Raw genomic sequence first — 27,515 nt, 5'->3', positions numbered from 1 at the left:
AGGATGGTATTATATATATGTAAGTAGAAGAACAGATTACAGGGAGTGAAATGGTCTAAGTAAGCCCAAGGAAAGAGATTGAGTAAAAGAAGGGTGGGGGGAGGGTCAGTCAAATTTCAAGATATTCTGAATAAGACATATAAAAACCTACATTTTTGGATAATGGCACATCCAGAAGCCATAGATTATTACTAAAAAAAATTCCGTGATGAGTTGCTGGGGGCCTCTGAGGCTCTGGCTCTCTGATTTGGTCTGTGTTGGTCTCCTTCCCCCTTGTGCTGGTATCTGGTTCATCAGGAAAACAGCACCTTTGCTTGTTTTGCCAATTTTTCTTAGTTTCAGGTGGGTCCTTCCAGAATGCACGACCCATATACATCAACAAGGAGGGGCCATTGGGTAGGGGGTAGGTCACAGATGAGCCTAATAATGGTACCAAACTGCCTGTATTTGCTGAATAGAAAACTAATAAAAAAATTCAGTGACAGGGATCTTCCAGTGAGTTGTTGGCCAGGGGGGATTCCCTATTGCCTCCAAAACATTAAAATCTATTGCCATGGCCCTTGGTTTCCCACAAGAAATAGATTGTAAAACCCTATAACTGAAGACTTCACATGCCTGTGCAGCAAGTTCACTGAGAAGTCAACCTGAGACCAAGCTGAAAACCTTCTCCCTGTAGACTATCTGACTACAAACTGGAAAAATCTGTATTTCATGAGGTCCTATAGGAGACAGAAGTTATCCGCAGTGCAAACAATGGACACTGGAAGCTTCAAGTTTGGCCTGCCACGCCAAATGACCGAACCAGTACAACAGTAGTATGTCTACTCTGGGGGAAACCAACTGCTCTCTAATTGAACTGGAGATCTGCTCTATAGGACGAAATACGTGCTTGGTACCAAAAACTTAATCAAAAGCCTCTGACAAGGGAAGTCATAGGCTTAGGGGTGTAAAGCCTGTTCTTGTCTGGCTAAATGCATATATTATGCTCACCAAACTGCCCAGTAAGCACTACACTTAATGTTCATATTCAAATATAAATGCTACTCTCATTTTGGTTAGAGAAGCTTCTCTTTTCAAATGGTGGTGACCACTGGGAAGACCCAAAAGACAACCTTATGCTGAGAAGAAGTGATGGAGGAGTGTCCAGAGCTGAAACATCTCTACTACCCCCCCAAAGGCTCAGGGTCCATTGTGGAAGAGGTGGTGCAAATAATGTAAAAACCAAAGGAGGATACCACTCCTTACAATGCAACTGTTCAGACAGAAATTGGTCTCGATACCAACAACCTCACAGTGCTTAGAAATACCTTCCCAAGATCCTCATAATAGGGGGAAAAGATAATGACATCAAATTAAAAGAGAGATTAATGGAGAGAGGAATGGGGTATGATGGAGAGTAGAATTGTGAATGGGAAAGAGTGGCAGGAGAGGGAATTATCTGGGTTTATTTTCTGTAAGTGTAGAAGTTGTAAAATATAAAATTACACATTAAAAAATAAAACAGGGCTGAGAAAATGGCTTAGCAGTTTAGGCATTTCACTACAAAGCCTAAGGACCCTGGATTGATTCCCTAGGACCCACATAAGCTTGATGCACAAGGGGCACATGTGTCTGTAGTTTGTTCTCAGTGACTACAGGACCTGGTAGGCCCATTGTCCCTTTCTCTCTGTCTGTCTCTTCCTCTCTCTTTCAAATAAATAAATAAATAAATAAATAAATAAATAAATAAATAAGTAAATAAATAAATAATAAAATATTTATAAAAAGAAGACTGGGTGAATGGTGCCTGAGGAGTGACACATAGGTTGTCAGGCCTCCACATACATGCATACATGTGTGTGCATCACCCACCCACACATGTGCATGAATAAACATAGTTGCACACATGCATGCATAATACAATCAAGGTAAGTATGTGTGACTCTTCCCTTCATTTGAAGACATATAGTTTATCGTAGGGCTCTTTCTTGTGCTTCAAAGAATAAAGAGGTTTGAGGAGAGAGAGAGAAATAGGGAAAGACATTGCAATTATGGATAAAGGTTGCAATTTTATGAACGTGTGATGATTTCTTTTCATTGTCAACCAGACTGGATTGAGAATTATCTATAAGACTACCTGGCCATGACTGTGAGGGCATTCCCAGAGAGGGTCATTGAGTGTGGGTGACATCATTCCATGTACTCGGTCTAAAGTGAATAAAAAGTGAAAATGGAAGGAAAAAAAAAAAGCATCACAATTACAAAGGGAAAAAAATCGGGCTTTGGGCACTCAGTGTAGAAAATATTATTTTATTTCACCTTCAGTCAGGAATCCTTTCAGCACCATTCCCACTATTTCAGGATGCAGCATTTTATGCAAACTTGTGTGCAGGCCATGTGCATGAGGAATTAGCAGAAAGTTTTCACTGGATAAATAAGGGCTTGACTACAGTTTTGTTTTTGTTTTTGTTTTTGTTTTTGTTTTTTTTTTTCAAAAAACAGATGCTATAATAACAGAAATGGCCAAAACAGTGAAAATAAAACAAAGGATTTATTTATGAAGGCTGAATATTTGTAAGTTATACATTGAATTTTTAAATAAATTCTCTGCAATAACAATGTCAAAAGAAACAACTCTGAAAAATATAAAAAGGGGCTCTTCAAACTGGGGTAGTGACAAAAAGGGAATTACAAACTCAGGACTAGGAAATGGAATAAAATCCCAATAAAAAGCATTTCATTACAAGGCATTAGTACAAGGCTGATTATAAAATTCACAGTTAAATTATTTCTGGAAATTATAATTAAAAAGTGTTTGTATACTTGCAGTCTACATTCAATCATTTTCAACTAAAGACTTGACATCTTTTCTTTTTTGCTATTTATTTATTTATTTATTTATTTATTTATTTATTTATGAGAGAGAAAATGACACAGAGACAGAGAATGGGTGTGCCAGAGCCTCCAGCCACTGCAAATGAACTCTAGATGCATGTGCCACTTTGTACTTCTGGATTACAAGGGTCCTGGGGAATCAACCTTGGTTCCTAGGCTTTGCAGGCAAGCACCTTAATCACTAAGAAATCTTTCTGGCCCAATACACGTCATCTTAATGATGCCCTTAGAGTTCTGTTATCAGGAGAGACATCTGACCAAGTACACCTAACCAGAAGCAATAGCTTCTACATATAGACAAGTAGAGACCAGTCCATTTTAAGAATGGCATCCAGATGAGGCTGCTTTGTATACAATGTAGCAACCTCCTTCCCACTTCTCCTTCTTCCTGTGTTCAAAACCTATGTCCCCCATGTCCTCATTCACCTCTTGTTCTCTCCCTGAGGCTTTCCTCAGTTATTGCAGAACATGTAAACATTTCATATATGCTTTTCATCAAGATTTTTATGTACATCAACTTTTTGAATTTATATATATATATTGGTTTTTCGAGGTAGGGTCTCATTTTAGCCCAGGCTGACCTGAAGTTAAATATGGAGTCTCAGGGTGACTCAAACTCATGGAAATCCTCCTACCTCTGCTCCTGAGTGCTGGGATTAAAGGCATGGGCCACCACACCCATCTTAAATTTATATATATATATATATATATATATATATATATATATATATATATATATATAATTTTTTAAAATTTAATTTCTTAGTTTTCTTTTCAGCAATACAGGCAGTTTGGTACCATTGTTTAGGCTCATCCATGATCTACCCCATCCCATTGGACCCTCCTTGTTGATGTAAATGGGTCGTGCATTTTGGAGTTAGCCCACAGTTATTGGTACGATAAATGTCTCTGCATATCATGACCCAACATGTGACTCTGACATTCTTTCCGCCCCCTCTTCGGCAAATGAGCCATGTTGGGTTCATTTTTGGTCTGCTTCAATGATGAGGTGTTGGGGGCCTCTGAGGCTCTGGCTCTCTGATTTGGTAGGAGTTGATTTTTCTCTCTGTTGGTCTCCTTCCCCTTTGTGCTGGTATCGGTTCATCAGGAAAACATCACCCTTGCTTGTTTCGCCAATTGTCCTTAGTTTCAGTTGGGCCCCTTTTGAGGTATGTAGGGGCAGCTCTCTCCTTAGGATCTGCATCTATCTGAAAAAGAGAAACAGATTCTCCCACGGAGAATAAGTTAGCACCAGGAAAACTGAGATAACAATTACTTTTTTGATAGAGAGTTTGATAGGTGTAGGCCCTCTTGTAGCCCATGATTGATGGTAGCTTGATATTGGAGAGTGGGCTTATGTTTGGGTATGGTTCTGACTTGTTTCCCAGCTCCAGCTATGGGTCTTGTACCACTGAGGGGATCAGTTAGCCAAATCAAGAGCAGTTGGTTCCCCATCCTGGCTGTGTGCCACTATTGTACTTGTGTGGGCATCACATCAGGTTATTTGTTGCTAATTAGGTTAGACAATGAGTTGATTGGACAGATCTTGGTCATTTCCCCCAGTAGCCCATGTAGCACCTTCTGGCACTAGACATGCTAACTGTCTGGGGACTCACTCTCTCCTGGCTTCCAGCCATGCCATTCCTTTTTACCTGTCAGTTGCGTATGGAGTCTTCAGCAATAGGGTCTTATCACTGGCCTTTGGTGGGTCATCAAGTACTCTGACAGAAGTCTGTCATAGTTTTGGGAAACCTTGTAGGTATCTCTGATCAAAAGCTCATTGTGGATGGTAGCCCCAAGCTGGAAGTGGGGGTTACAGGTAAGTGCCTACTAAGAAATTGAGGAAAACATAACTAATATACAAGAGTTAGAGAGAGAGGGGACAGGGGGAAGAGGGAGGGAGGGAAGATGTAGAAGATTTAGTTTAGTCTTGATCCTACCCTTTCCAGTGTCTTGTGGTTCAGGTGTTACCTGTAAGGGTCTAGTGAAGGTTCAGCCATTTGGTCTGTCTTTCATACCCACATACAATACATTTTGATATTCCTCCCATTTATCCCTTTTTATCCAGTCTAGATCCCAGTGAAATCCTTCTTATCAATAAATCACCATTCCACTTTCATGCCTTTTTCTTCCACTCAGTTAAATTAAAACTGTTTTTCTGATCATGTGTGAAAGTGAGGAAGGTTATTTGCTAGACTATGGCTACATTGTTGGAAAATATGACTACCTTCCCACATTAACTTTTGGCTTCCATTAGCTACTCTGGGAGATATTTGTTCTTATAAGCCCTTCCCCAATCCATGAAGAAGTACTAAAAGGCACAATCTTTTAAAATCCCCTCAAAGAGAGAGGTGATTCTGGTCTTTTGGTAAGAGGAAGTCATCCTTATTTAATGCATAGCAGAGTAGTGAGACTGAAGGAAGCCTGGGCAAGAAGTTATTAGGTGAGCAGAAAAGGTGAATAGCTTCCTTTCATTGGCATTATGTTTAGGAAAACACTCTCTCTGTCTGGCCTGCCTGTACATAAGGAAGAAACAGATAATGGAGGGACAAACAAAAAATCAAACAGCTTCCTACTGAAACTACTTCAAGAATCTCTTTAAAAAACGAAGACTGCCTGACAAATAACATGGCAGGAGCTACTATGACAGCAAGAGGAATAGGTAAAGGGCTTGGCAAAAAGAGGGATTCAGTAATTCCTTGGGCATCACTTACTGACAGCTGTTGCATTTTGGACACCTTTGTGCATGTGACGATTAATTTTGATTTATTCTATATGGGCAATTTCATCCATCCATGGAATTAATAAGTCATTCCTGAAAATAGATCATAGGTGAACAGAAGTGACAGGACATGGCTCTATGAGAACACAGTTGATGTTATAACTATTTCTTGCCTTATGATATTACTTCATCTCATCTGCATTGGCAGAAGAGCACCTAAGTGGCTAAGCTATGCCAAGACTTAGAGCCTGATGTGCTACTCCTCTCCTTTAGCCTCTAGCCTTTTAAGTGATCAGATTCAATGTTCAGGTAGTACATGGTAACCAACAATATATGGTTTACCTTGAATGTTGCTTCAAATGAAGTGACATTCATGTGAACAACAAAAAATTAACTATTTTAAGATGACTTTTTTCAGTAGCAATTCATAAATGTGTCTATTTACAATGTTGACATATAAAAGGTTTTATTACTCCAAAGAGAAATTCCATACTTATTAAGTAGTTTGGTTCCACTTTGATGTACTCTAAGTTCGTGGAAACAAGTAATATGAATTATTTTTCTGTGATATTTTATATTGTGGATAGTAATATGTATCATGTGTCTATTTTTCTTTCATATTTTTATGTTTTATCCACATTTTGGTATTATAAAATGCTTCATTTCTCTTTATTCCTGAATAAATGTTATAATAGTGGGAACATGAACGGAGTATATTCTTTACTTTATAGAAGCCAAGAGGGAGAAAAACAGAGGTGGGAGGAGGGAGAGAAGGATAAAGAAAAGGAGAGGGAGAATAATGGAGAGGGAAGAAGAGAGCAATAGGGCTTAGAAAGGCTTTCTTTTTTAAATATTTTATTTACTTATGTTTTTATTTGAGAGAGAGGCAGATAGAGAGAGGAGAGAGTGAGAGAGAATGGGTGTGCTACGCCCACCATCTTGTGCATCTGGCTGACATGGGTAGTGGGGAATCAAACCTATGCCCTTAGGCTTCACAGGCAAATAACTACTAAGCCATCTCTCCAGCCCTCAGAAAGGCTTTCTGTCTTTCCCATATAAGCACATGCTTAGGGGATTGTGTCATCCATTCCATGCACAGGCTCCCCCTCATCTAATCCTCTTTGAGTATGCTTCCCTAATCTCTTGTGTACCTCCTGATTCAAACAAGTTCACAGTCAATATTTACCATCACTGATGCCACTGCTCTACCCATAATATCACTTCATCCCCTTGGGTGAACTGAGGTGAAGTTCCAACAGAAGTAAGGTTATGAGTTAGCTTGGGAATGAGCAGGCAGGTCAAAGTGCTCAAGCACAGGAGTTGCGTAATGAGGTCCCTTCCACACCAGAAGGTAAGCCTCCATCTCTAGAGATGATGGGCTTTGGAAAGAGAAAGGGCAGTGTCTAGGCATTTGTTCTTAGAAGAAGGCAACTTGGTCTTCGTGAATTTGTTGTTTAATCATGTTGAGCATATTCATCCAAATATACAGTAAGGCATCATGCCAGAAAGTGTAAAAAAAATCTTCCTTAGAATTAAAATTGGGGTGTTGGCTACAAGAAAAAAAAAATGTAAACACTGATTACCTAAACAAACTTCAATCCAGGTTGCTTTCTTTTTCATATTGGTAAATTCTTGAATAAAGGATTCTCACTATGGAAATGAATTTAACTCAGATCTATATTATTTGGTGCCTTGATAAAGATATACATCAGAATTAAAACTAAAATTCACAATCCTTTTGAAATGCTGTTGTATATTTTACTTTTATTTTTCCACATTATTAATTACACTATGTATTCTTGTTGATATTTAAAACAGAAAAGAGAGGCAACAGAAAGCGAGTGAGAGAGATTTTTTAAGGACCTTATTTAACTAACCATGTTCCTATTAGAGTGTGTGGTACTTGCAAAATGTAACAACTAATTATCTGGTCTCTGTTATAAATTTCCTACCATTATTTCAGATGAATATCCCTTGTTATCATCAAAAGGTTATAAAGCATTTGAAATTCAAAAGGGAAGTGTTACCTGCTATCCTGCATACATCTCTAACAATTTCAAATGGAATATATTATTGTCAGATCCAATTGCTTATATCCAATCTTACCTCATCTCAGCATTTGTAAAGGTAAATGCATGATAACTTGTGTCTTATTTTCTTGGAATTCAAAATTGTGCATATAAATGAGAATATCTATGTTATACAATTTTTTTTGCAGATTGTCTTTTTCCATTACTTCTCTCATACCAAGTTCATTATATTGTATGGTGAGTAGGGCTGAAAAACTTTATTAACTTTAACTGAAATATAATACCACATTCCTTTTAAATGCTACTGAGTGAAAAGAACGCAAGCTTTGTTTCCAGTATTCAGCACAAGCATTGCAAATACTCACAGTACATACATGCATGTTCCTGGATTCCTTAAGGTCATTTATATTGATGGACAATCGTGATATTTCAAACTGAGATCTCTTTATTTTACTTTTCAGAATATAAACTCATAGTAATTATAATGTACATGCCATTAGCAATGCATATCAGTATGGTGGAATTACATAAATCAATCTAATAAACAGTTATTCAGTACTTTCTTTTTAACATTCATTAAACTAAATGACAAGGGACAGAAAAGTAAGCAAGATTCTTCCCCTGTCAAGTTCACAGTTAAGTTGGAGAGAGGATGTATAACCTTAAAACATTAATTTCCCTTGGGTTTTGGCAAATCTGATCAAAAGGGGAGTTGAAATGTTTTACCCTGAATTTAATTCATAATACAAAGCTCATGGAGAGGTTTAAAAAGTTGAGATTTTTGAATCTAATATAGAAAAATATCTGAGAGTATTTCCCAAGGATATGTCCATTTTAACTGCTCTCTAGTTGACAACAATAACCAAGCTGCTTGGAAACAACCAGAACAGATGAGTTTTCATGCTCCATGATAGCTTGGGAGCCATTAATTTCCAGAATTTAATTTGGGAAGACAAACATGGAGATACAATGCCACCATTAAAATGCATATACGTTTCCTGCTTTGCCATAGGAAAACATGAAACATTCTTGTTAGCCGGTTATCAAGCAAGACTATGGAAATCTGTGTTGGTAGTATGCCTGCCAACCACAAGAGGCCTCTCCTGAAAATAAATAAATAAATAAATAAATAAACCAAAATATAACGTTTTGTTTGTTTACAATGATATCAACCATATCTTTACTCATGGCAAAACATGTGTGTGGTGGATTCTGGGCTGTTTTCAAAACTTTTCTTAAGGGGTTTTATGCTTAAGTGTCAAGACAAATGATTTATTCTATACCTTTTACACAAAAAAATGAGAGGGAGATAATTGTTTGAATATATAGTAACCTATAATATATGCTAAATAATCAAGATACTGTTTTCAGAGTTAGGCTCATTTTTTCATTTATTATGCACTTTTCATAGGTTATATTCCTGCATTGTATCACCCCCATCTCCAGTTCCCTGAGGAGCCTTCCTTAGTAGGGCTCTTGATATTCACTGTGGGGGAATTAGTACCTCCTTCACTCCTGGAGTGAGAGATTAGCTTCAATATATTTCTACCCTCCCAGTGTACCCCCTCTTCTACAACAGTCCCAGAGCCATGGCAGGAGTGTTTGCAGTTTGTCTTTAGTATTATCTGTACTCTCATTTCTGTTATAATGTGTTTTAGCACTGCTTGCTCTCTATATAGATTCTTCTGGACCCTGGTGATGTGATAGAGATGGTACATCTCACTTTGAGTAGTTGGCTCTATTTTCTTGTTGAATCTATGGATCTTAGATCTCCATAGTATTCTCTGCCATTTGTAAAATAAATAACCAAGACTGAGAGCAACTTTGATAAAGAGGATATGCATACAATTTTGAAGACAACTCATGTGGTCCAGAGAACAATGGTGACTTCTCATTGGTGATTGTGAGCTTACTACAGGTTGGATGCGATGCAGAGTTGGTTCCCAGTACCAGTTATGAGCTCTCTCCCACTGACCAGACCTTATATCCAATCTCTCTTAATTGGGTGTTAAGTCTTGTATACTGTTGTCTGGGAAGAAAGAATATAACGTAGTAAATTATGTAGTCTTCAGTTTTGTGTATTTTCTTTTCCCACTCTCTCCTGTTCTGACCCTTCTACCCTCCCACCTCCCATATTCTTTTCCTTAAGTAAGTTTTCTGGCAACCCCTCCTCTCCTCCCTGTTTTCATTTTTCCTAGTCTCATTCTAGTTATACATCCATAGTCTTAATGTGTATTACCTTTGTCCTCCTTTCCATCTGGTCCATTTTAGGAGCTATCTATGAGAGAGAACATGTGGCATTCATCTTTCTTAGACTGTGTAATTTTGCTTAGGATGTTATTTTACAATACCACCAATTTTCTTGCAAATTTCATTATTTCATTTTTCCTTACTGTTGAGTAGAATTCCCTTGTGTATATGTACCACATCTTCATTATCTATTTGTTAGTTGATGGACATCTGTGTTGATTTTAATATTTAGCTATTGTGAATGATCAGCTATAAACATGGTTGAGCAAGTGTCTCTGAGGTAGAAAGTGGAGTCTTGAGTTTAGATGCCCAGAATAGCTCAGTCAAGTGATAAATCTATTTTTTTTTCAGGAGTCCCCATGTAGGTTTCCATAGTGGTTGTATAAGTTTGCACTCCCACCAGCAGTGAATGAGGGTTTCTCTTTACCTGTATCCTTATGAATATTTATTGTAATTTAACTTTTATTAATGATTGCCCTCCTGACTGGAATGAGGTGGACTATCACAGTTGTTTTAATTTGCATTTCCCTGATGGCTAAAAAAGTTGAACATTTTTATAAGTTAGTACTAGCCATTTATATTTCTTCCTTTGAGAATTACCTATTTAGTTCTCTACCCCATTTTTCAGTAGATTGTTAATTATTTTTATTGCATAGCTTTTTTATTTATTTATAGTTTCTAGATATTAGACTTCTCTTGGTGTGGTACAGCTGTCAAAGATTTTTCTTCCCTTCAGGGGTTAGTCTGTTGGCTCTGTTTATGATGTACCTATACTAGCATTTTAGTTTCATCAAATCTCACTGGTTGAGTACTTGTTTAGTTCCCTACACTACTTACTGGGGTCTTATTCAAATAGACTTTCCTTACTCCTATATCATTTTTATTCTTTACAACATTAGTTAATATGCATCATATAGAATAATATTTATTGGTTTTTTTTTTCCTAGTGTACTCAAGGTTTTAACCAGAAAATCCTATACTGGTTTGGCCAGATCTAAATCCTATAAAATGCTAAATTGCTCATAAGTCCTCAGTAACCTAGGCAAGGTCAATATGAATGGGTTTAATACTATTGAAGTATCCAGCCTATTCCTTGTGCTTGATTACTTAAACCTCTGTCTATTGGTTAACATATTGGAAGTACAAATATGCAGGCTATACTAGAAGCAGATAAATCATTTACTTTGGACAGATCATTTAGCATTCAAAGTTCAAATAGTTTCCACCTATCTCTTCTCACAGTTAGCTATTTCATTGTACACAAAAGGAAAACTTTTTTTTTTTCTCTTACTGTCCACTCACTTTACACAACACAGGATGTTTCTAACACTAGATGTGTATTTTGTTCTGTTTTGACTTTACACACCAATTCTCCATCAGTGGCCAACTGCATGTTTTAAAACTAAGTTTAGTTCAAACACTAAGTAGAGTTGATGTACATACTGCAGATTAAAAACCCTGTACCACAAAGGAACATCCTACTTCATATGTCAATCTGAAGTCAACATTTTGACCTGGGCTTTTTTTCCCACTTTTTAAAATTACATGTGGACGTATTTTGTATGTAAACATCACATGCCGGTACCATACTTTCCCTTCTCCCTGCCCCTTTCCTGAAGAGGCCTTCCTCATTGGGGATGCAGGTCAACCCCATGGGGATTGTGGGCCACGCATTATAGGGGCAACAGTCAGTTATAGGGGAGAGGCAACGTTCCTGTGCAAAATGTCCCAATTTGTGGCTCTAACAGTCTTTCCACACCCTCTTTCACAAAATTCCCTGAGCCATGCTGGGAGCATTTTAAGTCTACTTCAGTGATAGGCCTCTATAATGCACCTACCTAGAACAAGGTATGTTGAAAACACGTGTACCATCCAAGTGATCTCACAGAATGCCACCTACCAGACACATTCATATATCCATATCCAGCAACTTGGAAACTCTCTGAAGCCTGTCTTTGCTTCTCTGTTTATTGGGTTTTATTACTTTGGCTGTGTGTGTGAAGGGGGTGGTGGTGGTGTGCCAGAGCCATTAGCCACTGAAATTTGAGCTCCAGACACATGTGCCCCTTGTGTGCATGTGCAACCTTGCTCACTTGTATCTCCATGTATCCGGCTTACATGGGATCTGAAGAGTAGAACATAAGTTCTTAGGATTCACAGGCAACTGCTTTAATTGCTAGACCATCTCTCCAGCCCTTAATTTGATTTTTATGGGGACTTTATTACAAAAATAAACAAAAATTAAGTGACAAGTGGTCATTAACTCACTCAATCCTCAGTTCCTCTCCCTAGGAACAGAGTTTGAAGTTCCAGACTTCAAATTATTTGGTTAGTTTCACTGCCATTTTATTCTAACTTGATGTTATCTAAGAATTATGAAGCTGTTGGTCAGCTCAGAATAAAAGCATCACTATACATTTCTACAAATTGTAGAATCTGTATGCCAGGAAACTGAACAAAGACTAAATAATTATTAATTATGGCAAATTACAATATCACAGCATGTCAGTAATGTGTTATTCACAGAAAGTCCAAGATATGTGCTGGTAACAAATACCAATGGCCATTGATCATCTGTAATTAGTGGCTTGTGAAATTATTCCCACAAAGATGAAGGATCATTTCCTTATTCAATGGTGTGTGTGAGGGGCAGAGGCTATGCTTTCTCAGGAAGAGTTAAGGTGTTATTTTCTGGATGATGATTACCCCAACATGCTCTCTAGTATTGAATATTCCTAGGCCATCTCCTTCCTTGAAAGCCCTGCTTTTTTATGTGTACATATATATGCGCACATATGTATACATATGTGTATGTATCTTCCCAGTGATCTCACAGAATGCCACCTACCTGGCATTGTTATATATCCATATCCAGCAACTTGGAAACTCTGAACCCTCTCTGTGCTGTAGGTTTTATTACCTTGGCTGTGTGTGTGAAGTGGGGGGCGGGGTGTGCCAGAGCCATTAGCTACTGCAATTGAACTCCAGACACATGCACCCATTGTGTGCATGTGCAACCTTGCTCACTTGTATCACTGTGTGTCTGGCTTACATGACCTGAAGAGTATAACAGAAGTTCTTAGGCTTCATAGGCATGTACATGCATGTAGATAGATAGATAGATAGATAGATAGATAGATAGATAGATAGATAGATAGATAGATACAGGTATCTCACATTATAATTGGTGGCTCTGAGCAACCTATGTTGCCCCTGTTGTTCATCACTCTAAGAATTTCAAGAAAGTGATTTGAGATCCGAATAACCTGTCTGGAGAAGAGCTAATCCTGACCATAGCTGCATGTATCCCAAATTGTTAGCTGGATCAGACAAGGTACTAACATACTCATTTTATCAAATTCTAACAATGTTTGAAGGAGCAAAGAAGGCAATCCCCTGGCATCATAGAGCTCACATATCAGCCAGAAGATTAAATTACCTGAACGGGAAAAGAAGGTAACTGAACTGTACAAACTCATTTAGAAGTTTATGGATTCTGTGTTGCAATACATATTGATTGGCTATTGTGGGACTTAAGACCTTAATCTGTTTTGCTAACATAACAGCATGCAAAGCTGTTGGGCATATAATTTAGTGTCTATATATAACACAGTGCATGGCTGTTTCTCCTGATCTCAATCTCATAAGCATTCAGTGAGGACTTGTTTTGGATACGATTCCATTAAGGGTGTAGTAGGGTTGCATAGGGGAGTAATACATGTGTTCTGCCTTTGTGGTACAGAGGGGATATAGGCTGAGCGAAGTTTTGTGGCATGAGATTTATGTGCACATGATACAATGAAGTGCAGTAAATGGATTCAGAATAGTTTATTGCCATGAGAAACTGAGGGGATTTTAACTCTAACCCTGAAGGGGTTATAGTAGCACAGGAAGTGAAGTGGTGATGAGACTTACAGGCAGTAGTATAATACATGCCTGAGATTATTTTAAGAAGTTCTCAACAACAGCCCTATACACTGACCAATCACAGCAATGACTACCTACCATCCTCCCTAGGACTGTACATCCCAGTTACTGTACTGAAATGTAGACTATTATTTTTACTGGGTGATCTACTTCCCCAGAGTCACCACCACAGGGGATGCAAACAGCTATTTCTGGCTCCAGATTTACTCAGAAGTTGTATGCAGAGTTCTCTGATGACTTCCACTGCCTCTGACTATCTATTGTTTTCTCTGTGATTGTTACCTTTCAGTGGTAAAAGATGCAAATTGTTCAGCATTGAAAGCAGATAGATTTCCCAAAATGCAAGCAGAAATATCTTCAGAGAAGATTTCATGTGTGAGGAAGCCTCAATGAGCCTTAGTCTTTTGAAATGGAGGCAGGGAGACAACTGTGAGATAATTCAAGTGACTTTAAGAAGCTGAGCAGGGTCCCAGATGAACATCAACAGAGGTACTCAGATGGTAACCCTATGAAACTGAATCCTTCCAGCAGCTAGTACAAGTGAATAGATCCCCACCCCCCAGAGCCCAAGGTTGGAGCCTAATATGGCAGATACCTCATTTTATCCCTGTGGTGTCAAAAGCAGAAAACTCTGTCAAGTGTGAATTAACTTCTTTTTTACATAATTCATGGATATTGTTCAAAGTCATCACACTGATTGCATTTTATTATGCAGTAACAGAAAAATAAGGAACTGAATGTGGTCATGTTTACACTATGACTATATTCTCTAGCATACATTTTTCCTTGTCAGTTTATGCAATGAACATTCCAAACTGAAAGTGACATCTATGAAAGGCAATTCTGTTTTGTGTATAGAGAGAATACTTCTGCCTCTACATCATTAAAGCACATAATAGACAGTTTTGGGGAAATGGGGTCATTGCATACCCCCTCCTTCCAGATCTACTTTCTGTATCCAATGGAGACCATCAGCACACCAAATTTTCCCTGCCATCAGATTTAGTTCCACATTCCAAACTTTCCCTCTGAAATTGTTTTGTGCAATATGCTTTTCAGAATCTACATTTTTTTTAATATTTTGGTATTTCCCACATTTTGAGTCTATGCCTCCTCCATGAGAAGAGTGGGGAATCCAGAGTTTGTTTCTAGTCAAGTTATTTTTATTCTGTAGAACATTTTGAAGCAGTTTTTGGAGCCTGAGAGGACAGTTCCATATATTTAATGCTTCCATAATCAGCATTCCAGATGGTCTAACCATTTAGGACAGGAAATGCATATCTTGCCATAAGAATTTTTGGAAGTCCTGCCATTATCTCAGGATATGGCTGGGATGTGGGCCAGACTCCTGAAGGCTCCGACGTCTGCTAATACCTCTTTTTCCTTGCTGGATTGCCAGAATGAGAGGAAACACTTTCATTTTCTCAATCAGAATGAAGACACACTGTCAGCTTGAAACTTTTTTTGTCGTCTTAGGAGTCTAGTATATTGTAACTGCTTTTTGACTAGAACTGTTTCTGTAGCTTCAAAATCCTCCCTTAAGTTCCTGCAAAGTGCAACTCCTTCTCCCTTGTGATCCTATTTCTGCCAGAAGAATGAACAAGCGTCACCGTGAACTTTTGACCCTGCACTTTCTGAACAGTTGAATCTGAGCAGGGAAAATAGCCTTGATCATCAGTAACATAGTTGTGCTGATCAACTGACAAGAAGGATAGAATGGTCCCCACAAGGCAGGTCACATGGTCTTGAACCAGTCAGGGCATGGCTCTCAGAAAATCTAGACATACTTAGTACGGTCCTGGCAGAATATGTCACAAATCCAGGCCTCTCCAAGGCCACTTAAATCTAGTCCATCTGCTATTCCCTGCCTCTGAGTCTCACGCACCTTGAAAATAGCTTCTTCTGAATGTTTACAAAAGCTCCTTTTTTAAAAATGTGTAGCCCAGGCTGGCCTCACTCCTGATCCTCATACCTCCACTTCTTCAGCAATATCCTACTGGCATACACCACCACAACCAACCAGGAAAGCTGCTTTTTGAACATAGTAGGAGACATAGATTTACAACTTACTGTTTCTCTTATAGGCCACAGATAGGTTAGCTAGCAAAATTACTTCACAAATCAGCATTTTTCATTTATTTATTTAATTTTGCTATAAAATGACCAAAGCACAAAAACTGAGGTCAACCTTGAAAGAAATAGGACTCAGACCTTTGAGGCAGATAATCTGAAGAGCAAGGATGCATGCACAATATAACAGCACCTTATGGGTGAACTAAAACATGTGACTGATACATCCTTCATTCCTCCACTAAGAGATAAGCAGAAAGTGTTTGTTTTCCTGTTTTAAGATTGTGAAACTGGAGGGCAGAGACATTGGTTTTGCTTTGGGGTTATTGGGTGAGAGAAAAAAAAGCCTGTGTGTGGAGCTGGAGAGATGGTTTAGCAGTTAAGATGCTTTCATGTGAGTGCCTGCAAAGACTCAGGCCCCAGGTTTGATTCCCCATTACCCACGTAAAGCAAGATACACAAGGTAGCACATGTGCCAGCAGTTCATTTGCATTGGCTAGAGGCTTGGGCGTACCCATTCTTTCTTTCTCTATCTGTATCGCTCTCTCAAGTAAATGAATGAATAAATAAAATATTTAAAAAATTTTAAGAAGCCTGTAAAAAAGAAGGATCTAATTTCTTTGTACTCATTCAAGCTCTGCATTCAATCACTAGAGTGAGTTATAATTTTTCCCCCATGAACACTTTGACGTCATTATACTATTTAAAAAGCATATAAGCTCAAACGCTCAAATTTTTGGAGATCTATTGGTTATCAGTGAAGTTAATTCCACTTTAAGGTGCATTCAGTTTTGATTAGAGTCTTTGTTAGAAAAAAAATATTTGCAAATTATTACTTAAAAGTTTTTGTGTCTGGATGTTTCCTAGCCTCAAGTTCAATTGTGGACCCCATTCTTTTTATAAATTCTCAATTCTTAATAAAAATTTTCACAAAAGCAATATATAGCCTCTAAAACTTCACTTTTTAAGTCTAGTCAACTCACATCCTAATAATGGGAGACAGGGAGTAAAGCCCTAAAGAAGAAATTATATCCCTGAAGGAATTCCTCAGAGAGAGTTTGGCCAGATTGACATTTCTAATATCAATGATTAACCAGATCAGAGGCAATAAATGAAGGAAAAAGTCTCATTATTTTGTAGCAGCCACCTAGCTTCTTTCAAAAGACATGAACAGGTATGAAGAAGTAAGATAGAAACATTATTTTGAATATGAGAAATGCATTTAACACAGTAGAGTCACAGTTCTCCCATCTGTAAATTGGGGTGAGTGTATCACTGACTGCAGAGAATGACCCTGAGGATTAAATATGATAATCTGTTAGAAACACCTTCCAAAGCTGTTGACGGGTATTGATGTTTCACTTAATAACAGTGTCTACTACCTTAGGCTTACTCATGTCCAATCAATGAATTAGCAAATTTTTTTAAACATCAAGGAAACTAAGTAGTTTGGGGAAAAAAAAAAAAGAGAGAGAGAGAGAAGAATACATGAACTTCAATGATTTTTAGTGTGTTGTAGGAGAAATGAGGACAAGCATAAAACTAAAATCCCTAAGCCAGTTTCTGACTCTTTTTTCCGGTATCCTGGTGAAATGTTCATTCCTACTTTTCATGTCCAGTGGACCATATACTCCTGTGCAAAGTATAGTTCCCAGTGGTGGGAAGAGAAAGTCTGTCTGTAGACCATAACACTTTTATCAGCGAATCTGACATTTACCACATTCCTTCCAGTTTTAGAGTAAATTTAGAATCTTGTATGTTGTATATAGTCTGGGACAGTGTTTATTATGCCTTTAACATATGAATTTTTGTTTAGTTACAGAAAGAAAAAAATGCCTTGGGAAAAAACACCTTAAAGAAAAAATGTTTGTTACTACAATATTTAATTCTTTAGCTTGTCAACTATTGTTGAAATTCCCAAGACTTAATTCTGGCAACACCCGTCTATGTAAGCAGCATGCCACTGAAAATGGAGACTCAACAATCCCTAGCTTTGGGGAACTTCTAAAGTTTAAGTGGCTCTCTCCCTAGACAAGATTCACTTGTTCGGAATCCAATAAAACTTCACAAAGCAGATAATAACATTCCAATAAAAAAGTAATAAGGGAAGATTGTTTTCCTGTTTCGTTCTTCTGTTTCACTCTTTATTTGTTTATTTTTTTTTTGTAAGAGTGCTTTTTAATTCCAAGATTAAATGCATCAAATGCAATACCCACTAGAAAGAACTGTTAGAACAAAAGACTAATGAAGACAAATTTTAAAGGTAACTGTTCCATCAAATGCCTTTTTTTTGCCTCTCTGAACATGAGGAAGTTTATGATACATATAACCCTCTAATCACTACAATATAAATAATTCATAAATACTCATATGTGAGTTATGAATATGATGCATGTCATAGATGGATGCCATTTTTATTGCATCTATAGCTAGTAATAACAGCAAAAGAATCATCTGAGGCCTTAACATTAGCAGTTGGAAGGCTGATAAAGGAGGATTGCCATGAGTTCAAGGCCAGCTTGTGGTACGTGGAAAGTACTAGGCCAGTAAGAGAAATAAAGCAAGATCCTGTCTTAGAAAATCAAAATATGAAATAATAAATAAATAATACAATAGAGGCAATACACTTAGCCCTGTGTTTTTATTGTGTGCTAGAACAATTTTGAGCTCTCTATATTTATCAACTTTTAAAATACTGTGATCTTATGAAATCATATTTCATAGTTGGGAAATTGAGTTATAGTGAGATTAAATAACTTTACAAAACTTACAAGATGGGATACTATAATTATGGTTAGATGCTTGTCTCTGTGAAAAAAATAAATTCTGTCTAAAAATATTACAGTGGTCAAATATAAATATGGAAAATGAATGTCAGACTGCTAGTGTATCAGCTGAGAACATATGGTATGAATGGACATAAACATTAATAAAGTTGAGTCAACATATATAATATTACCATGTCCAGGACACATGATAATTAGTTGAAGTCCAGAATCCTGCCCCTGAAATCAGTGATGCCTTAAATCTAATAGTTCCCCATGTCTATATAAGGGTTCTCCATTGCTAACTTACAAGTTCCTTTAGGCCAACAATTAGTTTATGATTAGAATTATAATTTAGTCATCCCTAATCATTCCTTTCCTCTAAATTCAGGACTAAAAAATGTCTGGGTAGTACATATTAAGTGGTTGGCAAATTGTAACTGAAGGGTTGAGTACTTGCCACAATTTTGTGAGCATAATGCATTGTAAACAGTTATTTGGTAAACCAAGGGATAGGAGAATGTGCACTTTGAGAAACAGCTGTGTGTATGTGCTATGGTTTGATGTGGTTTGAGTGTGTTCTCTCAGGACTCATGCATTGGAATCTTGGTACTAGGTACAGTGGTGTGGAGGTGGTAAGAGATCTAAGATGTGGGGATTAACTGGAAATAAATAATAGAGACACTGAAGTTGGAAGGGACTGATGCTAGTCTCTGGAAGTGAAATTCTTCTCGTGAGTCCTTTTTGTGCATTTTGCCTTTGTTATATGAGGTTGGCTCCTTTCCTGCATTTCTGTCATATTGTGAGGCATTGGGACTTCACTAATACCCTGATAGCATGCTCTTTTCATAGCCAAGCTACAATAACTATGTACGAAACAAAACACTTTTCTTTATAGACACATTCAACCTTAGGTATTTTGTTATAGCAACAAAAATTAGACTAAGACAATATCCTTCAAGATTCTCTACTACCTACTTTAAATTTTATGTGTTATTATGGTAAGCTCTGTGGCTATAAAAATGGGCATACTATATAAATATTTAAAGAAAACATGAAGAAAAATAAGTCATAATGGATTCTAGGAGTTAATTATCTAATTATATAATAATGGAACATTATGTCAAAAGTACTTCATTAAAAAAGAGCAATTACCTATAATTAAATTTTAAGTTTGATTGAAGAATGTTGAATTCATTACTGCATTCAGGAACTCCTGGGATCATTTCATTCTTCTATTAATCCTGTTTCTTTGGGGTTGAACTGTCATTTCATATATAAACATTTTTTAATAATAAAATTCATAGTTTAAAAATAATATTTAACCAATGACAGTATGCTGAAGGAAAGAAGTTTTAATGGCAAAAGATGAAAGAATTGGTCTTTTCTATGAGTGAGAATTGGGGAATGGAAGCTGGGCATTCATGCTGGTGCAGTACTATTTGTTGTTATCAGAGTATTGGTTTCTTTACTTATCACTGTGGCACAATAATTGGAGAAAGCAACTCAGGGGTAAAGAGTCTGAGGTAAAACAACCTAGCATGGCTTGAAAGCGCAGGAGGATAAGGTTGTTGGTCACAGTACATCAGCTGTCAGAAGTAGAGACAAATAAATATTGGTGCCCCACTCACTTTCTCTATTGTTATTTAGTTTGGAACAAAAGCATGTGCAATGGTGATGCCTACATTCAGGATGGACTTTCTTACTTTTAAACTTCTCTCAACCCTCACTAAGATTCCTAGATGTTTGCCTGCTAGAGGATTCTGATCACATTGTCAGATCACAGATGTAGTCACTTTAAAAGACCAGAATTAGGCTGCTCCAAATGCAGCCATTCCTACTTGTTAGGGTCTCTCTCTCTCTCTGGAAATCTCCCTTCCTTACCCTGCTGCTATAAACTGGAAGAAAACCAGACTGAACCCTTCCTCCATTGTGCTTTTCTCTGATGTACAAAGCTCCCTCCCCACAATAAGCCTTTTTAAATAAAATAAATTCATCTATAGCTCCTAATCAAACTTAATTCAGAATGTTACTTTTATAATCTTAATTCCATCAAGTTGACAATTCAGATTAACCATCACACTTCCTCAAAAATGGAAGATAGAAGAGCATGAGAACAAATGCCAAGTTCTCACTGCTTGTGAGCATAAAAATATTGTACTAACTGCTGCGAAATTGAATTGAAGGGTCTGGCCTAGAAACATTTTTAATAGTTATTTACCCCCACCCTTTTTTTTTTTTTGATTTCTTGAGGTAGGGTCTTGCTCTAGTCCAGGCTGTCCTAGAATTCTCTATGTAGTCTCAGGGTAGCCTTAAACTCAAGGCTATCCTCCTACTTCTGCCTCCTGAGTGCTGGGATTAAAGGAATATACCACCATGCCCAGCTCTTTAACCTTTTCTTACCCGTTAGCTAATATTTTGTGGCAATTCTGTAAACCCAGGTGAGGTATACCACACAGATGAAACTTTTGCATGCTTTAGTAGTTTTCTGGTTTCCTAGTGAACTGCTTAACTATAGCTTATTGAGAATTAATGAATATGAAGTAGTTAGTGAATCTTTCACTTGTATTTAGAGTGATGAGGGTTGTCATCACCCTCAAGTGAGAAAACCAATCAACAGGGAACTATACTTTACTCCCACCATCCTATAAGTGACTTGGCCATACATTTGCACTCTGCTGTTCTAGCCTCAACAATGAGGCTAATTTACCTCCTTATCTACTGCGCAGAGTGGCTCTCACTATACCAGTGTACAGTTCACAAGTATACGACTATAACCAAGAAATTACAAGCAATTAGCTATGTATAAGTTACCAGGTGAATGAGACCTAACCTATAGTCACTTTATCCTGGACACCAAGAAGCCAACTTTCTAAATAAACTCCATTCAAATGCTTAAAACATGACATATATATAATATTTTTATAATTCCAATTGCCAGCAAGAATTATTAATGACTGAGAGAGAACATTGATTTTTCTGGTGGTGTTTACATGCATGCTTTCTGCAGCCATTACTGGTCCTCGTAGAATTGATGGTCTTTTGAACCATGTCAATGAGATTATTGATTCTTGGAAGGGCCCTAATCTAGGAAAACTGTTTAAATGTTTGATATTGGCTTTTATTAACATAAAATGTAGCAACGGGATTGAAAAATTCAAGAATTGTGTGATTTCCTGGAAATATGAAAGTAAAAATCAATGTAACTCATCTATTTAATGCCAAGAAACACATGGAAAGAGAGAGAGAGAGAGAAGGAGGAACAGAAGGAAGATAGAAGAGAAAGATACATTAGGTACAAATCTGTAACAAATTATTATTAAAGAATGGACAATTTGGGGGCTGTAGAGATGGCTTAGCAGTTGAGGTGCTTGCCTGCAAAACAAAATAACCCAGGTTTGATTCCCCACGACCCAGGTAATCCAGATGCACAAGGGGATGAAAATATTTGGAGTTTGTTTGTAGCAGCTGGAGGTCCTGGCATGCCCATTCTCTTTCTCTCTCTCACTCTCTTTCTCTCTGTAATAAATAAATAAAAATAAAAATAAAACTTTGAAAAAGAAAACAATTTTGAATGAACATGCCATGCTGTACCAAGGTAGCTTTCCAGACAAATTCTTACCCTATATTTCTAGCTTGCAAAAACATTTGAAAACTTTTCTGGGACTTTATTAGTTCTCCCTCTTTCCCATATATAATTCCTATGTTCTTGCCTTGACATATATAGTTTCTTATTCCCTGTATCTTTTCATTCTATAGGGTTTCCTCTAACATCCCAGCAAATTGGAAAGCACCATTAATCAAATCTATAACTCTGCATGATTTCTGCATCCTAGCCTTAGGCAAGAAGAGCTATCAGTATCTTCAGAAACACAAACTTATAGGTTGTTCATGTTACTGAAGATATTGGGCATAACAAGTTGTATAAAATAATTAAAAAAATAAGATAATTAACATTTAAATGCCCAAAATTACAGTAAATTAGACACAAATTGCTACAGGATACAGATTGCTTACCACAAAATTAACCAAAAGGGTGACCCACAGTCTCTTTCCCTCCAGCATACACTGTTAATTAACAGAAGCTTGTTCATCTCTTTGTCTTCTTATACAAAAGAGAGTAAACAAAATACTGTTAGTCACATCTACGTATTTTTTAATCAAAATCATATAGACTAGATAAATTAAAATGTAGCACTGACAATAATCTATTCACAGTAAGGAAAATCTCCCAAGTAATCATTTTGGACTTCCTAGTAAGTTATCAAAAAAGGAGAAAATTCAATTCCATTCCTTTTGACAAATCCATTTATCTGTAGTACTATGGAAAACAATGAAGTACACTATTAAGGCGGATAAATCTTGGTGTCCCTTGGAGATAATAGAGCCTCAAGGGGAAATAACACTGGGCAAGAAAATGGGATCACTTTTGTATCCAAAATGGTGGCTAAAGGGTACCCAGTGCTTATAATGCTTTGATTTTTAGCACAGCCTGTTGAGGCAATCTTCAAAGTCTCAGGGAGTTAATCTGAGCTTTGGGCACCTCATTAATATGAAGATAAGAAGGTATCCACCAAGCAATGTGTCTATTCATCAGACAAAGCAATGTTGCTTGAAACTTTACCTAATAGACACATACACTTCCACCACATAGGTGCTTTGAACTAGTAGTAATCTGAAAAGAGGTGATTAAAGGTTATAATCATCAGATTACAGAGGTTGTGGAGCTCTGCTCAGAGAAGGAGAAGGCAAATAAAACATGGCAAGTATAGGAGACTATCTCCCCCCTGTATATTTGGGCATCATATTAAAAAGAGAATAAGAAAGTATTCATCCAGTAATGCATACATTTATTCTCTGTTACATATATTCATATCTATATGCATTACATATTGTTTAAATAATATGTGTACATGTATTCACACATTACATAGTATATACTTTGCTAGGTGAGAAGAATTAGAGGCATGATGTAGCAGACAGCTTCAGGTTTGCTGAGATGAACTTCCAAATCTGGCACAGTTATGGAGAAAGGATGTTTATTGAAGCTTACAGATCTAGGTGAAACTTATCCTGATACCATTTAAAAAGCCAGAAAGCTATGTATTATCTTTAAAAGCCTAATAGTATTTTTTATTTTATTTTTTCTTTTTCACTTAAAAATGTAAAGAATGGTCTTACATAAGCTTTGGATTTTTTTTCTGAATTGTTAAAGTTATTGATGGATTCATTTATAAACACTAAATGCTGTTACCTGTCATATTCCTTATTCATTCAAATTTCTTTATATATATTATAAAAGTATATTTTATGACCTCTTATCTTACCTAAATAAAAATTGTATATGGTTGTTGCAAAAAATAAATAAAAACCATTACACATTGTAAATTGGATTCAGTCCAATTTCAAAGGTCCCCACAGTCTTTACCAACTTATGATAGGTTCAATGTCTCAAGTCTCCTGAGATTTCAGATTGTATCTTAGCTATGAGTCCTGTAAAATCAAACAAGTTATATAATTTCAATATATAAGGCATAGAGTAAGCATTTTTAAGTGGTATAAGGCATAGCATGGAAAGACTAGAACAATGCAAACTCAGCCACCATCAAGCAAATAACAAGTTCACGTCCAGTGATTGGCAGTCTCTGGATTTTCCAATTCCTCCCCTCCAGCTGGGATGGTAAGCCAGGTAAAACTGCCATCCTTAGCCAACAGCCTCCATGGTAGTCCTTGCACAGTCCTGGTATATCCAAAACATCTTTGGGTCTCCATGCAAACCACAGTCCACTTTCAAATGGCAGCCTATCAGGGTCATTCTAGCTCATTCTGCATCTCAGCCTTGGCTCCTTGAACTGTGTGCACTTCATGACCACTCCACACATTTCTCATGCTTCCAAAACTAATACCATATGTTCAGGAAAGAGCCATATTCTTAATTCAGGGACAAAATAAATTGTAACCTTGAAAAACAGATTTCTTCTCCAGTCAACTCTTTCCAAAAGAGTTTGCATATCTATCATAGTCTTTCTCCAGTCATCTTTTCCATGATTTTAATGTTAAACAGGTGGGCCATCTTCCTTAAGATTGCTAATATGTTTGACAATAGCAGCTTCAACAACCTAAAACTAGTTTCAGTGCCTGCAATTTTAACTTGCTTGAGGTTTTCCAACTTAAAATCTTAAATTTCTCAGTTCAATATCTTTAGCCAAGCACATCAGTCCATTGCAAATTTCACCTTGATGATACTTTCTGGTCCTGGGCAACAGAATGTCACCAACCTTTATGCCAGTAGCCCAGTTCCCATAAAGTCCTCTGCAGTCTTTCATTCTCCTTAGAAACCTCATAAGCCAAGCCTCCAAGTTCAATACTGTCTGCACTTAGCATTCTCAAACTCTCATCAGAATAGTCCATAAAACTTGGCTCACAACTTCAGAAGGTGTCTTAAGTTGCAAGTACCAAGTCCATGCCCTTTGCCCCAAAACAAAAATTCCAAAAGATCAAATTCCACATGGTAAGACTAATGTCAGCACTCTACCCCACTCCTCTTTCCCAATTTTTTTAGCAGACAGCTTCAGGTTTGCTGAGATGAACTTCCAGACCAGGCACAGTTATGGAGGAAGGGTTATTTATTGATGCTTACAGATCCAGGAGAAGATCCATAATGGAAAAAGTTGGACCCTTCTTACATGATCAGGGAGAGAGAGAGAGAAAGGGAGAGAGAGCAGGGCCACAAGCACACTTTGGGAACTCCAGGTGGAACTAGGCACTTTACATATCATTAGATTGGAATTTCAAACCCACCACCATACCTTAAGATCTGCTCTTTGACACCTCTTGCAGCCATGTGGCTGCATATCCAAGTACAAACTAATAAAAGTCTGAATATATTGGGGGCATCTATTCATACTACCACACATGGGTTTTATAAGTAGTTTTAAATATTAGTTTATGTACATGTACAGATTTTTATATCTCCCGAACCCAGCATCCTACTCCCTAACACAGGAGGATATAGGATATTAAGAGTCACATATGTCCTACCCTTGGCTGCTTTCTTTGTACAAATATCTATCATCCACAGAGTATCTAAAGATACAGTCCCATTATCCTCATATTTAGAATATGTGCTTGATGTGTAGGGGTGTGTGTGTGCACACACACAGGTACACACATAAGCGCACATGCATGTAGGAGGGGATGATAGCCTAAACTAGACATGCATTAGTCAGTGTGACTGCTTTCTGGGATGACATGAGAGAAGAATGAATAAGCAGGTCCCTGAGAAAATTTCTGCTTTCTCAGTTCCTTTTTATCTTTTCCCCTCAATGTATAAACTCCAGCATTAACATAGTTCTCCTTTGAGAGGACCATGGTGCATCAGGAGAGGGAATGAGGCATACTCCTAACAAATCGGCAATAGTTGTACATCAGAGAATGTGTGTGTAAGAGAGGCCTCAAAGACCACAAAGAGCTCAATGAGAGATAGATAGAACCTGCAAAGTTCCTTATCAGCAAATAATTACGGTTAAATTAGTAATAAATGCTATTATAAGATCATTGTGAAGTTATTTAGAAAATAATCCTTGTGTGTTCTGTGTGTTCTTAATCCTCACAGCATATGCATAAGTGTGCTTTTACCCACTGCAAAAAACGTAAGGAAAACTCAGAATATGAAGATGCTGCTTTAAATTGTCAAACTTATTAATGGTAAAGACAAAGGATGATTCAGTAACTTTGACTATTAATCTAATTTTATTTTTAGTAATCCAAAAACTGATAATCAAATGCTCTGCATGCAAGTTCTGGATTTGATTCCAGCTCAGTACTTATCTTTGAATCACCAATTTACCCAATCCTTGATTTTATCTTTAGAAATAATAACATGAAGCTGGTATGACCTAGGTTTTTGCTTGATTTTCAAAAATGCATATGGGAGTATATATTCTAGCAAAAAAAAAAAACACACCCTTAAATTTAGCAGTTCCCACTCTGATTCCAGTAGAAACAATGTTCATTCTAATAGGAATTAAAGGCTAACATTAAAGAAATTAAACTCAGGTGGTAGCAACACAGGCAGTACTAGTTGATTATGGATTAACCACTGAAGATCTACTTTTAAATAAGCCTGGAAATTTTACAAAATATATGAGCTACTTATTCACTGGAGGCAATAAACAATATAGTCACTATATTCACTTGTTGATTAATTACTATTTGCAAGAAACTGCTGCATATTTGAAATCACATGCTAAAGTAAGATGCTCACAGGGAGTAAACATAAACAATTATCTCTGTCTATGCATGTAGGTATGTATAAAAAGATATGGCAGTTCAGTATGAGGGCTTACAAGAAATTTTTAAAAAGAGCTAATGTTTCAATTAAAATTAGTAAAAATATTTTCAAAATATATTTTCCAATTACATATAGGTTTGAAACTAGGTGTCTCCAGGCAGAAGGAATAGCATACTCAGTCTATGGCCATACCACCCTGAATGTGCCTGATCTCATCTGATCTTGGAAGTTAAACAGGATCAGGCTTAGTTAGTACTTGGGTGAGAGAAAAAGCATGCTCAAATGAATGGGAACTATGTTTGACTGTAGCTTACAAGACAGTTTTAGAAATCCAAATGAAGGCACTATTAAAGTATCTTATGAGTGAGTTATAAAAATGTTCTTATCATACCAGAGGATTTTGAATTTATTCTATGGACAATAAAGAGCTATCAGAATTTAAAACTAATACTGCATCATGACTGAAAATAAACAAATATTAATAGCATTGATTCTTTTGTCAACATCTCTTAGTTTTCTAATATATAGGCTGTGTTATCATCCCAGAACAGAAACAGATACTTTTAATTGTCTCCATCACCAAA

Source organism: Jaculus jaculus, chromosome 5, assembly GCF_020740685.1.
Source record: "Jaculus jaculus isolate mJacJac1 chromosome 5, mJacJac1.mat.Y.cur, whole genome shotgun sequence".
NCBI classification, from domain to species: domain Eukaryota; kingdom Metazoa; phylum Chordata; class Mammalia; order Rodentia; family Dipodidae; genus Jaculus; species Jaculus jaculus.
Note: the sequence above shows the minus strand (reverse complement) of the source record.